This window comes from Peromyscus maniculatus, chromosome 15, assembly GCF_049852395.1.
Source record: "Peromyscus maniculatus bairdii isolate BWxNUB_F1_BW_parent chromosome 15, HU_Pman_BW_mat_3.1, whole genome shotgun sequence".
Taxonomy (NCBI): domain Eukaryota; kingdom Metazoa; phylum Chordata; class Mammalia; order Rodentia; family Cricetidae; genus Peromyscus; species Peromyscus maniculatus.
Genome location: NC_134866.1, coordinates 30,743,060 through 30,756,468, shown reverse-complemented (window position 1 = coordinate 30,756,468; position 13,409 = coordinate 30,743,060). Strand labels below are relative to the sequence as shown.

Sequence of the window (13,409 nt, the reverse complement as noted above, 5' to 3'; positions counted from 1 at the left end):
GACCACTCATAAAAAACAATTCAACTTTCCAATTGCAAAAGGCCCTGGCGCTCCCATTGTTAATCTGTCCCACCATCTCCCTTTTCCTCTCACTCGCTACATGGTCTTGACATTGCCTTGGCAACCCTGTCGTACAGACTTGCTATTTGTTGGCAAGAGAAGACTTCAAAATGAGAAAAAAAAAAAAAACCTTTCCCAAAGATTTCCTGTTGAAAACTCAGTGAATGATGGGTACAAAGAAAAGAAAGAAGCTCCCTCCTTAGCTTTCTTTCTGGTCTTGAAATTTTAAAATATTCTTTTAGAATAATAAACTTCTACATAAGCTAGATGATGCATGAGCCCCGCTGACATTCAGAAATTAATACAGCTATCCAATACATTTACTCCCTCTCCTCTTTCTCCAACTTATTTTCTTTGCCCAGGAAAATTTAGTCATTCCAATATTGTAAACACTTTCAAATATTTGCCTTGCATTGCAGTTTCACATTTTAAAAAGACCAAATAAATTATCGGGAAAATAAAATACCTAATATTGAAGTAACCAGAAGCCAGGGGTCAAGGGTAGGAACGGGGAGGGGTGAACCCAAGGTTTTCCTAGGAATGCAAGAAGTTCTTACAGAAACTGAACTTTCCCAATTTCTTATGAAATGGCTTCTCTGCCTTATGAAACGGAACACAAAGTTCACTTCAACCACCACTGCAGCTCCAATGCCAGTTCTTGGGTCTCAGCAAACCACGACTACCCATTCTCCAACTGTGACCTTGTAATAAAAAGCACCTCGATATATGTAACTAGAAAATCCAGTGGACCCAGGTCTCGGGTCTTCAGGAAAATACTTAACAGTTTGCTGAAATGCAAGAGTAATAGGCAAGAGAGAAAAACAGATTCTGGAAATGCAGAGAGCTGGGAGCGAAAGTGTCGGCTCCATGTTCAATGAAAAGGAAATCATTGATGGCCCCTGAGCTCTTACTACAACTTAAATAAAAAGGAAATCATTGACACTCCCCAAGCTCTTACTACATGCCAGACATCATAGTCAGGCAGTACTTTCACCCTGTTAGCAACAACCCCAGCATGCAGATGCTGTTTCAGCAACTTATAGGTGGAGAAACCTGATCATGATGAATGTAAAATTTGTCCAGAGTCGAATACACTCTGGTGGTGGAGCTAGGATTTAGGCCCCTGCCGTTTCTACTCAGACCTCATGTTTTCCCCCATCTCTGACACTTCCTGCCTCTCCTGGCAAACACTGTTAGTGGTTCATAGTGAGCTTATTTCTGGAATGCTCCGGTACATCATTTCACATATGGGCAGCGTGCCACCAACAAAGTCCCTTCGTTCTGACTGTCAAATATGTGATGTTGAACAGTGCCCACGGAGGACAGTCAGGGAGGCAACGTCTCAGGAGGTGGTGACATTCTGTGTGTCTCCTGACAGTCAACAAACCGGTCCTGCTGGACAGCGCAGGCCACACTGCTCCTCTAGAACGTGCCTCAGTTTCTCTGTGGGTTAGCATCCAAGGCAATGGGTGCAGTTTAGCACATTCACGCGCATTGTCATTTCCCTCTCTACCGGCTCTGGCCAGTTTCCTGTTTCCCGAGATGTCACCCACCACCTTCTGCTTTCTTCTATGTATATTCCATCTTCCTCTCCTCTTCCCTCCTCTCCCTGAAGATCGAGCTCTTCCTCCCCTCTTCTAGTTTCATGACTTATAGAGCCACACAGTAAAAACACACACACACACACACACACACACACACACACGAACGCACGCACGCACGCACGCACACGCACACACACAGCAATAAATATGGATGTACAATTATCTCTATGATAGGAGGCCCTTTAAAATATTTCATTTAAGCCGGGCAGTGGTTGCACACGCCTTTAATCCCAGCACTCGGGAGGAAGAGGTAGGTGGATCTCTGTGAGTTCGAGGCCAGCCTGGTCTACAAAGCGAGTTCCAGGAAAGGCACAAAGCTACACAGAGAAACCCTGTCTCAAAAAAAAAAACAAAAAACAAAAAACAAAAAACAAAAAAATAAAATATCTCATTTAAGAAATCTTCTTCTTCCTCCTCCTCCTTCCTCTCCTCCTCTAGTGCCGGGCATTGAAGTGGGGCCTCACGCATGCTAGGTATGCACTGTGAACTACAGCCATTGCCCTACAAGCTGCATCTAAAAGCTCTTCTTTGTGGTGGGAACAGCAGAGCCGAAGCAGCATTTATTTGTAAGGTATCGCTTCAGGAGCAATGCTCGGAGGAGTGAAGGCGTGTAGGATGGAGGCAGATTGTAGAGGCACCGTGATTCAGTTTGGTCCTGGATTGTATTTTGTTGAGTTTACTACCCCTTCTTTGCCAAGTGAGTCATTTGTACTCTTGAGAAAGAGAGGCTTATGCTGGGGAAGGGGATATTTATTGAGCCCTTATTATGTGTTAATGGCAGGGTTTGGGCCTCATCATAACTTTACTGGGCAGATATTATCACGTCTACTTTAAAAATTAATAAAACCGACGCTAAGTCAGATAACTTGCTCGAGCTTAAAAAGCTGGTAAGTGGCTGACCTGGAAGGGTCCAAACACAAGCCAGTACTTTTTCTACCACGTCGGTTAAGTGTCTCCAATACAAATGCGTCTCTGCAGCCTGGGCCTGAGGGTAGTTTTCGGGCAAATTTAGTCCCCGAGTTCACAGCATGTGTCATGTTGCTCACAGCCTTCAGGGATGTTGGATTGCCCAGAGCTGCCACAGGGGCACCTGGCACATTGTGAAATGTCTACAGATCTTCTCACCTTCTTTTTCTCCTTCCTTCCTTCCTTCCTTCCTTCCTTCCTTCCTTCCTTCCTTCCTTCCTTCCTTCCTTCCTTCCTTCTTTCCTTCCTTCCTTCCTTTCTTCTCTCTCTCTCTCCCAATGTTGCTATGTAGCCCAGACTGGCCCCGAAGTTGTCATCCTCCTGTCTTAACCTCCCAAGTGCTAAGATCACAGGCATGTGCCACCACCATCTTAACAAATCCTCCTCTTAAGGAACAGTTTAATTAGCTAAGTGATCTTTATTAAATAAAACAGCCTGTCTTTTTCTCTCCCTCTCCATTGTGCTCTTTCTAATCACTGGGAAGCATCAAAGGTGGGGGCATCAAATTCATTCACATTAAATGAATAAAATCTTTCAGAGTCTCTCTCTCTCTCTTTCTTCCTTTTTTTTTTTCCAATTTTTCCTCTTGTATTGAAAATAGATTCTTTTCTCATACAATACATCCTGGTTACAGTTTCTCCTCTCTCTACTCCTCCCCATCTCCCTTCCCTCCAGTCTCTCATTAGAAAAAAACAGGCTGCTGGTGGTGGTGGCGGCGGCGGCGCCTTTAATCCCAGCACTTGGGAGGCAGAGGCATGATATCTGTGAGTTCCAGGACAGCCAGGGCTACACAGAGAAACCTTGTCTCAAAAAACCAAAATGGAAGGAAGGAAGGAAGGAAGGAAGGAAGGAAGGAAGGAAGGAAGGAAGGAAGGAAGGAAGGAAGGGAGGGAGGGAGGGGCTTCTAAGAGATAACAACCAATTATAACAATAAAATATAACATAAAACAAAAACCATCACATCGAGGTTGGACAAGCCAACCCAAAAGAAAGAAAAGAGCCAAAGAGCAGGCACAGGAACCAGAGACGCACTCATTCACACACCCAGGAGCCCCATAAAGATACTGAGCTGAAAGATGTAATAAATACACAGAGGACCTGCTGCAGACCCTTGTAGGCCCTGTGCCTGCTGCTCCAGTCTCTCTGAGCTCATACGAGCCTTGCTCAGATGTTTCAGAGGCCCGAGCGTTCTCCTGGTGTCCTCCACACCCTCTGGCTCTTACATCTTTCAGAGCTCAGTCTTAACAAAAGCAAATCATCTCTGGGCGAACGGTGGGTGGCAAGGCCTTGCAAGCATCTTGCGTCACAAATACTGTTGAGGCCAGAACTATTATTATACACATCTCAAAGAACAAGGGCCACTGAGAAGGCAGGTCAAGCCCCAACACCACACAGCTGGTAAACAGCGCAGCTTCGGCGGGGTTAGAGTCGGTCAAGCTGTCTGCCTAAGGCACACAGTGACCAGCTGATGGGCCCCGGCACCCAGGCTGTCCACGACACAGCTTCATCCTCTCACTGTTCTTGGCCTCTCGAAGTCACACTGCTGACTTAAGGAGCCAAAGTTATCACATCACATCTGACCAGCTTTTTGTTCTCCATTAGAGCAGAACACTTTACATGTTAAACAGACTGTTTAGGTCAACTAATTCTGGCGTTTAAGTGGGAGAAAAGGGCTGTCAGTTTTACCCAAGGAAGCTTTCACCCTCATCTGCCGAGTGAGTCAACAAGAGACATTTTTCTTCAGTTTTCTGCTCCAAGCCAGTGGTAGGTCGGCTGGCTATCAGCTCCAAATCAAGAGGAAATGCTCTTAATGGGAAAACTGCCCCCCCCCCCCCGCCCTTCTGTGAGCAGTTAAAGTTTTCTGATTACTTTTACCCCAGCAATGAAAACAAACAAACCAAACAAAAACCAACAAACCAAACAACAACAATAAAAACCTCTGAAATCCAGAGTGCCCCGGACTTCTGAGAACCCTTGTTGCTCTGCCCTTCCGACCAGTGAGGGGTAGCAAGGTGAGGTCTTTGGATGAGCTCTGATAAGCTGGCTTCCCTTTAGTCTAGCAGCTAAGTCCCTGAGAAGCTGATCCCCATCAGTGGATACTTTAAACCCTGCCTGATGGTCCCAGAGCCAACACAAAGTCTTATGATGGTCACCAGAATGTCAGTGTCAAAAGACAGATCTTCATTGTTGATTAGTCTGCAAAAATCAGAATAATTCTGTAAGAGCCAAAACATACTTAGCCAGATTTGTAGCTCGGTGACATATAAACATGGATGTCATGCTGCTCACATTCAGTCTGCGATCTTCCAGGATTCTTAAGTATTTTAAAAAGAAGCCTAGAGTTTAGTAAGGGTCGTAACTGAGATGTTTAAGGTGGTGAAAATTCTGTGTGGTTGGATCCTAAGAACACTGGTGCATTTTTGCCTAAAGACAGGCTCTCACTTATAAAACACTCCAGCAGGGACTCCAACAGGCATTCGGTGTTTCCCTGCAGAGGGCACACATGCATTTCTTCAGAAGACTGATATCATCTCACTTTCTAAATCAAGACAAAGTGGGATTGTTTTTTAAAGGCTCAATATGCACAACAGATTAAGAGCATTAAGAACTTGCTGACATGTCAACTGTCAAAATCACGGAAAACTTGAAAAGGACAAAAAAAAAAAGTGAGAACGTGAGACACAGTTGAAGTTAGATGTGGATCAAATCACTCTGGTTAGCTTTTGGTGAATGTTGGTATTTGGAATAGCGACATTTTCCTAAAGATCTTTTTTACCCACAAACTCTTGGGCTGAATGGATTGGCAGACTGAAGCCTTCTAGCATTATTTCCCACAATGCAATATGCTCCGAGGCAGGAGCTAGAGCGGACAGGTGGAGTGCAAAGGCACAAAGGAACTCTGCTTTGCTGTGTTCTGTTGCTTAGAAACAAGTCTCAAGCCCCGGGCAGCTACACGTCAGCGTCTCTCAAAGCTGAGAAATCTATGGGTCTCCTTGCTGCTGTGCTTCTAGTGTGGGAGCACTCACTGAGAATGCTTTATAGGTAGTGATGCTCTACTCTTGGTTAGTGATTGATGCTGGGATGCTAGGCCCAGCCATGCCTTTTATCTTCCTCCATGACCCTGGGCATGTCCTTAACCTCCTATGCTTTGATTACAATGTGTGTGTATACACATACATACATACATGTCTACATCTATCTATCTATCTATCTATCTATCTATCTATCTATCTATCTATCTATCTATCTATCTATCTATCATCTATCTAAATGAAGGCTTCAGCTATCACCTCTTTGCCTGGATTGCTATAGTAAGTAACCTTCCAGCTGGTTTTCCTGCTTCTACTTAGCCTCCCTAGTAACTTGATGTCCAAAGGGACCCCTTTAACATCTGAAGTAGGATGTCACTGATACCTCCCTCTGGTGGCATCAGACCCTTTTGATTGACGGCTCTGTGGAATCAGGAAACTTCCTCCTACCCTACCCTCCCTTGATTCTGTTTCCACCTTTGCCCCTCCATCGCTCTCCCATCACGTTGGATTAATCCCATCTCATGCTCTTTGTGAAGAAGTTTAGAAACAGGGAAAATTATGGGGATGTGGGAAGGGAGAAGATTCCCTTACCCTGGAGTTTGGCTGAAGTCTCCAAGAATCAAGCTAAGAATCAAGAATTCCAGCACAATTAGCATTTCCTTAAGGCTCCCCTCCCTTTCCTAGGTTATAAACCTACAATCTTCTAGATATCTCACTAGAAATTCCGTTTACAAAGCTGTCTCCCGAACACCTTGGGCAAATCTAGTGGTCCCTGGCTTTACTCTATCAAGTTACAATCCCATCCAAGACACCCCTGGAACCACCCTATGATCCCACTCACCAAATAGGAGAAAAGGAGAGGTTTTTAGCAACCCTTTGAGGTATAACTTGAAAGTCACCAAAACAGAATATATGGCTAATGCTAAAACATGCAACAGGGGGCTGGAGAGATGGCTCAGAGGTTAAGAGCACCGACTGCTCTTCCAGAGGTCCTGAGTTCAATTCCCAGCACCCACATGGTGGCTCACAACCATCTGTAATGAGACCTGGCACCCTCTTCCGTATACATAAATAAATAAATAAATCTTTAAAAAAAAAAACCATGCAACAAACCAGCCTGCCACCATCTCAGGCTTAAAAGCCATCTTCTAGTAAAGACAAGCTAGGTTCATTCCTCTTTATCACTAAACCTCTGTTTCTCAAGCACTGGGCTATGACCCACCTGTAACCTTAACTACAAATGGTTCTGTGCTGCCTGTTCTGGGAATAGCAGCCATGTTTTTATTTCAAAGTGTTGTTTACAGCCATCTTGCATCCCTACTTTTGCTTCAAAAGGTTGTACGAGAACCTATGACTGCCTTATGTTGCCCACATCACAACCACGTCTTTGTTTCAGGAGGGACTAACTTGTTATGCTTATGTTCTTGCTCCTGTAACCCCACCTATTTTGCCCACCAAATCCCCCATTTGGAAACCTCCTACCCCTGAGCTATAAAAGCCTTGTCTTCCTCACATCCAATGCTGACCTCTCAAACCCCACCTTACAGGAAAGCAGTCCTTGTACATGAATAAAAAAAGCTTACTTCAATTAATTGCTTGCTTTAATTAATCTGATGATTTGGGTCGGTGGTCTTTCTCCTCCCATCTTTGGGATTAACATGTGTAATGGTGACTCTCCCTTAAGAAGTTCATATTCACACTTTGTGTTTACAAATCTATGTTAAAAACACCTTTCATAAGTGGCAACTCTTCTTTGAGAAGCTTGCCCCATGCCATAGTGTGCTGTGTTCTTTCCCTGGCAACTTTCTTTCTATTTTAAGTGAACTCCAGCTCTGCTTCAGGCTGACTTGCAGGTGGACTTTTCTTTCCCGCCCACCATTCTCAAATAACTGACACGGAGACTCGATATTAATTATAAATGCTCGGCCGATGGCTCAGGCTTGTTACTAGCTAACCCATTCATATTAATCTACATTCTGCCACATGGCATTACCTCTCTTTCACCTTGCATCTCCTGTTTCTTCTCTGTGTCTCACTGGCGACTCCCCTGACTCTGCCCTTTTTCATCCCAGTGTCTTTAGTCTGGTTTTCCCACCTAACCTTACTTATCCTGTCCAGCTATTGACCAGTCAACTCTTTTATTAAACCAATCAGAAGGTGCCTTGGCCAAAACACATGATGTACAAAAGGATCACGAAAGCCCTGAATCTTGGGTTTAATCTGAGTTGAGGTACTCCAAAATTAGGTGAACTCCACAGGCTCCTACTGGTGACAGTGTGGAAATGTGCCTCCATCCTCCTGATGTTGACACTCACTGGGATCCTCTATCGCCTAATACACTGTTTCCAGATAGTTAAGGGCTGTGTTTCCATTAAGGGCAATCTCCCCATGAAACCTACAGAGTTTATCACTTCACTCTGATGAGGAGACTGGGTGTGGAGGAATAAATCATTTGTGTTGTAGTAAGCAACGCTGCAAAATGAGCTTCCAAACTGTTTCCCTGGAAGTTTTCAAATCATCTCACCAGAGTTCTTTTTTTTTTTTTTAACCTGAAAAATGGGACAGGGGTAGGTAGATTGGAACAGGTGGTATCTAAGATCCTTTTGAGCTTTAAGATTCTCAGCTAAATGTTCCAGAGTTTAAAAGAACCATGCAAGTCCACATGTAAATCTTAGATATTTCACTTGAACTCAGCCTATTTCTTCTAATGAATTCTAATATCTTTCATAGTGCATTCATGCAAAAAAAAGTTTCATCAATTTCACTACTACATTTAATTTTAATTTTTAATTTTACGTGTACAGGTATTTTGCCTGCATGTATGTCTCTGTACCACTTGAATGTCTGGCACCCATGGAGGGCAGAAGAGAGCATCAGATCTCCTGAAACTGGAGGTACATGTAGTTATGAACTGCCTTGTGGGTCCTGAGAACCGAACCCAGGTCCTCTTGAAGAGCAGTCAGTGCTCTTAACCACTGAGCCATCTGTCTAGTTCCCTATTATAGTTTTTATGGAGAAATGTAACAAATAATTATTTGAATGGTCAAATAAATATTTCTATTTCAGGGTTTGTCTCTCAATCTGGAGAAGTCATAGGCCAAGTTAAGGCCAATCTGGTGGATCTGGTGGACATAAGGTCCCATTAGCTTGTTTTTACAAACGGGTCAAGGGTATCATGGTGAATTTACCTGGCCAAGAGTTCTGCTGGGCCCTTGTCCCTGATCTTTGTTTCAATTCAAACTTTCAGGCATTTCCTGCTAAGAAGCTTCTCTGCGTTGGAGGCAACCTCTCAGCTCTCCCCCACATCCTTCGGAGATTCGGGACCTGGCCTGGGTCACTCTTTTGTCCTTTGGTATTTCCTGTTGCTGAGCTGCTCCACCATTAGTGCTCAGAGGAGACAGCTCAGGACGACTGAGGGATGACCAGGGTGCAGACACAGGTCTGGGTGGGGGACTGAGAGCAGTCGCAAAACCTTTCAGAAAAGCCGGGAGGAGCGCTCTTCCTAAAAGCGTACTAACAATCCTATGTGAGGTTGGGGGTGAATGGAAGCACATGCTTACTCTGGGTTCAACTCCCAGCACCATGCCCTTCCCCCTCCCCCTCCCCCCCCAAAAAAAAAGAACTCAGTATGAAATGAAAATTTAATTTTCAAGTAATCAGAAGGGCCTTTTACATATTCAACACACTGCTGTTAAAAAAAAAAAAAAGAAAAAAACCCCTAAAATTTACTCTAAAAAACACAGCCAACACCATCAGAGTCTGTTGACTTCCTTGAGAAAGGTATTATTATGAGTGAGAAACTCAAAATGAAATTCAGGCAAAAGTTGCCGGTTCCTCATTGTGCCTTCTGCTCCCATGCCCTAAGCTTGCACACTCAGTGAGTCATTTCTACCCACTTCTGTTCCGTCAGAGTCTCCACTCATTCAAGTACATGTGTCTCTGCCTGATACGCGTATTACAGCTTACTCCTTCTTCTCTGACATTCAGTGAGACCTTCCAATACCAGATTCTCAGTCTCCTGGCACAAGGACCCTGAGAGTGTGTTTATGGGCCGGATGCCCCATCTAAGAGCCAGGATTGGCCTGGGAGGCAGTGGCTCTCATTTTTTTTTAAGAGTCCGAATCCCAGCTGCCTCTTCCAAAGCCCCTGCTGCTCAACACGCCCCCATCTGAACTTCTGTTAAATTGAAGGAGAGGTTTGAGGCCAGAAAGATTAAACCCCGAAACCTTGCTCCATCCCTTTGGGTTTGATGTGAGGGTTGTAGATGGTATGGGATAAGAACATGCTTTAAAAGTTGAATGGCTCATACAAATAAAAGCTTTGGGCATTTCATCTGAAATAAATCCAAATTGTGAAAGGAGACAGAATACCTGAGTTTGCTTAATTCTAGCCCCCAAATTGTGTTTTCTTTATATGGGTTTCTTTCTTTCTTTCTTTCTTTCTTTCTTTCTTTCTTTCTTTCTTTCTTTCTTTCTTTCTTTCTTTCTTTCTTTCTTTCTTTCTCTCTCTCTCTCTCTCTCTCTCTCTCTCTCTCTCTCCCTCCCTCCCTCCCCCTCCCTCCCTCCCTCCCTCCCTCCCTCCCTCCCTCCCTCCCTCCCTCCCTCTTTCTTTCTTTCTTTCTTTCTTTCTTTCTTTCTCTCTCTCTCTCTTTCTTTTTCTTTTGCCACACCTAAAGCTTCCCCCCTCTTAAATCTTGCAGTGATATCAGCAAGGAACTTAAAAGCAAAACAAAAACATACAGTTCAGAGAAGCAAAACTGATATAACCTTTATGGGACAGAAATTATACAGACTTATCAAAACTTCTTCAGACTCAGTAAGTTCATTTCTAAGGATATAATTTACACATCTCTTTTACCAGCATGAAATAATAACACAATATTTACCCAATACAGTATTATCCACCACATTGTTTTTACAATGATATATAAAGGTTAAAACAATCCAAATGTCCATCAACTAGGGATGCTTAAAAAATTATGGTACCCACATAAGCCGTAGCTCAGAGAGAATGAGGAACTTCTATGTGTCAGTAAGGAATAACATCCAAGATACAGGATAGAAAATAGAAAGTCAGAAAGCAAAATTTTTATACCATGCTATTATTTGTGTATAAGAGGAAAAAAAAAACACTCCAGAATTATAAAAAAGAATAAGTATATTCTTATTTTTATGTTCACTAAATTTCTCTAAAGACAAATGAGAAAGGTCTAAACCATGAAAACTCTCAACTTTGAAAACACTGAATTTGTTCCTACATTACCTCTTTATTTCTAAGAAGCTGCTTTTTTTCTTCTGAGTTGGTTTCTCCTGAGTTCTGCTTTAAATGGGTTCAATGAGGACTTTCCTTAGTTTGAACAGCAGAGAGAAAGGCTCTAGCTGGAGCTTGGTAAGTGGATCACTTGGACCAACATCTCTCTTTTTTTAGAGGTCAGGAACGGAATCTAGAACAACTCTGGACTTAGCTGCTGTTCTCGGCTCATGGGCTGCTTCATCACTGAGCCTTTCAACTAGAGGCCACTTAAATTACAGTACCTCACCCAGCAAAGGCGGGATGCTCCGCCACCACCCGTCAACTTGTGAAAAGCACCATAGTGGTGGAACCGACAGCATAGTAGGAGCTTTACTGAAGAAAGACGTTTTAGTTTGCTGGCAGTATTGTCTCATTTTCCCTAAACTTAAAAATGAAAGTCTAAGGAAGCAAAGAGGAATCAGCAGCAGCAGAAAGGGCAACTTTGATCACAGGCCTCTGAAAAGTTCCGTCTTGACGCCTTGACTTTCGAATTCGCCAACAAGAAGAACAAAGGCGATCCCGGTCACAGGCCATCTCTAAAGAGACTCCTAAATCTTGATGCTTCTCCTTTCGCATTCACCAGTAAGCTGGAAACCCCAGCCAGTCTGTCAAACACAGGATCCCTGGAGGCTGTCCTTCTTGCTGTAATGATGGGCTTAAGGGATGAACAACATGGGCCACCCTTTCGGAGTGAGAAGGGTCAGAACTGCCCTTGTCTCTACCCTCATTAGGGATAATTGCGCCTCTTCTTACAAGGTTCTCTCACTAACAAAGCCCTGTCCTCAGGTGGTGGCCTGGAGGCCTAAGAAGGAGAACCTAAGAAGTCTCTTGGGAAGAGGAAGAATGGAGCTTGGCTTCTCTGGAGACAAGAACTCAGCCTTGAAATTCGAAACTCAATTGTGCATCTCAATCTGCTGCTTCTAATTTCCTCTTGGATCCTTGATATGGTACACGAGGAAAAAGGGGAGCCCCTGCCTCAACCTATCTCTGGGTGTATCTTTCTCATCTAAACCTTCCTACTTGGCACTTTTATCCTTCTCTTTTTTTTTTATTTCAAAACTTCTTGAGTATCTCCCTTTCATTCTTTCGTATGTGAATAGTTCTTTAGGATATTTAACTTTTTTTAGAACTGCAAGAACTAAAAATTACCTTTTTTAGTTTACATACATGAATGGAAGACATTTTTGCTGTTATAAATCTACTGAGTGACTCTGTATTCTTCCTTGGCCTGAGCAATTAAGCTTGAAGAGCATACCTTTTGATTGGTCATAGCCATGTGACTACTCTTGGCCTAGAAAACAAGTTCCGGGCAATTTTGATAGCCCTAAACCTTGACATAAAACTCATATTTCTTACACTTAATGAGTCTAATGGCTAAACTTGCTGCTCTGAATGCTTTCTCATCTCCTGGCAATAATACAGCCTCGCAGCTGCCAGACCGAATACCTGATGAATGATAACATCCCAGTGCTCTGTAAATACAGTGTACTCTCACACCTGGAATGTACAACTTGGAAAAGATGGCACTTAAACTCTGGTTGCCTCCCCTACACAACGTGGACTCTTTACAATCTTGTTTATATGAGTCCAAAAACAAAGACTCCCTGTGTTCTATTACTGGATGGATGCATGCAGGTGGCTTTTGCGGTATGCTTCCCCCCATGCCCTTAAACCCTGGATAGGAAACATCTATCATCAGACACATGGCCAGATACATGATGACCTTCTAGAAGTCACAAGGAGATAAGGCTCGTTTCATTGGAGAAACTGGCTCCATAGAGTAGGAAATCATCCGGCCCAGGAAAAGGGTTCTGCTGTGGTCAGTGTTGGTATGGAAATAAACACTGTTTCATACATCCTAAAAATTTAGAGAAAGCTAAAGCATGCTTCAAATATTGTAACATAAGTGTTGGAAGTGGACATTAGTTCACGCTTAAGTGTTGAGGAGAAATGAGGCCAAGAGACTGGTAGTCAATCATCAAGTAAGTGTGTGGAGAGCAGGGGCTGTACCCAGGATCTTAAGGTTCTCAGTGTTTCTCAGCTGCATGCTAGAGATCTGCCAAAAGGAACCAGACTGTGGGTGGGCTGGCTCTGGCTTGCACTACTACAGAGAACACGCACGTTGTAAACTGTAACCTGCTGAAAATGGAAGGCATTATGATTGCAGGTAATTGTTCTGAACAATTTGATCAACCACTCAAAATGAAAATTTGAAACTGCATGCTCACTTTTCTCTATAGCTGAATTAACAACAAGGAAAACATAGCAAAGGAAAACCCGGAAATAATCTAAGAACATCAAGTCTTCAGCCTCCACTTCAAAATAACCTGAACCAACTCTCTTGGGGAAGCAGTAACATTTCTCTTGCAGCTCTGTTCCTCCCGTCAGCCCCAACTCTGATGAGCGGTAGACACACAATACTAGAGAAAAGAAAGAGTGGGGTGTTTGAGAGAGC

The 13,409-nt window shown here is 43.5% G+C and overlaps 1 protein-coding gene across 1 annotated transcript in view; it reads right to left on the bottom strand.

The window, feature by feature from the left end:
* Positions 1 to 13,409, bottom strand: part of Slc1a3 (solute carrier family 1 member 3) — an 80,268-nt gene that overhangs the window by 58,553 nt on the left and 8,306 nt on the right. The window lies entirely within an intron of this gene.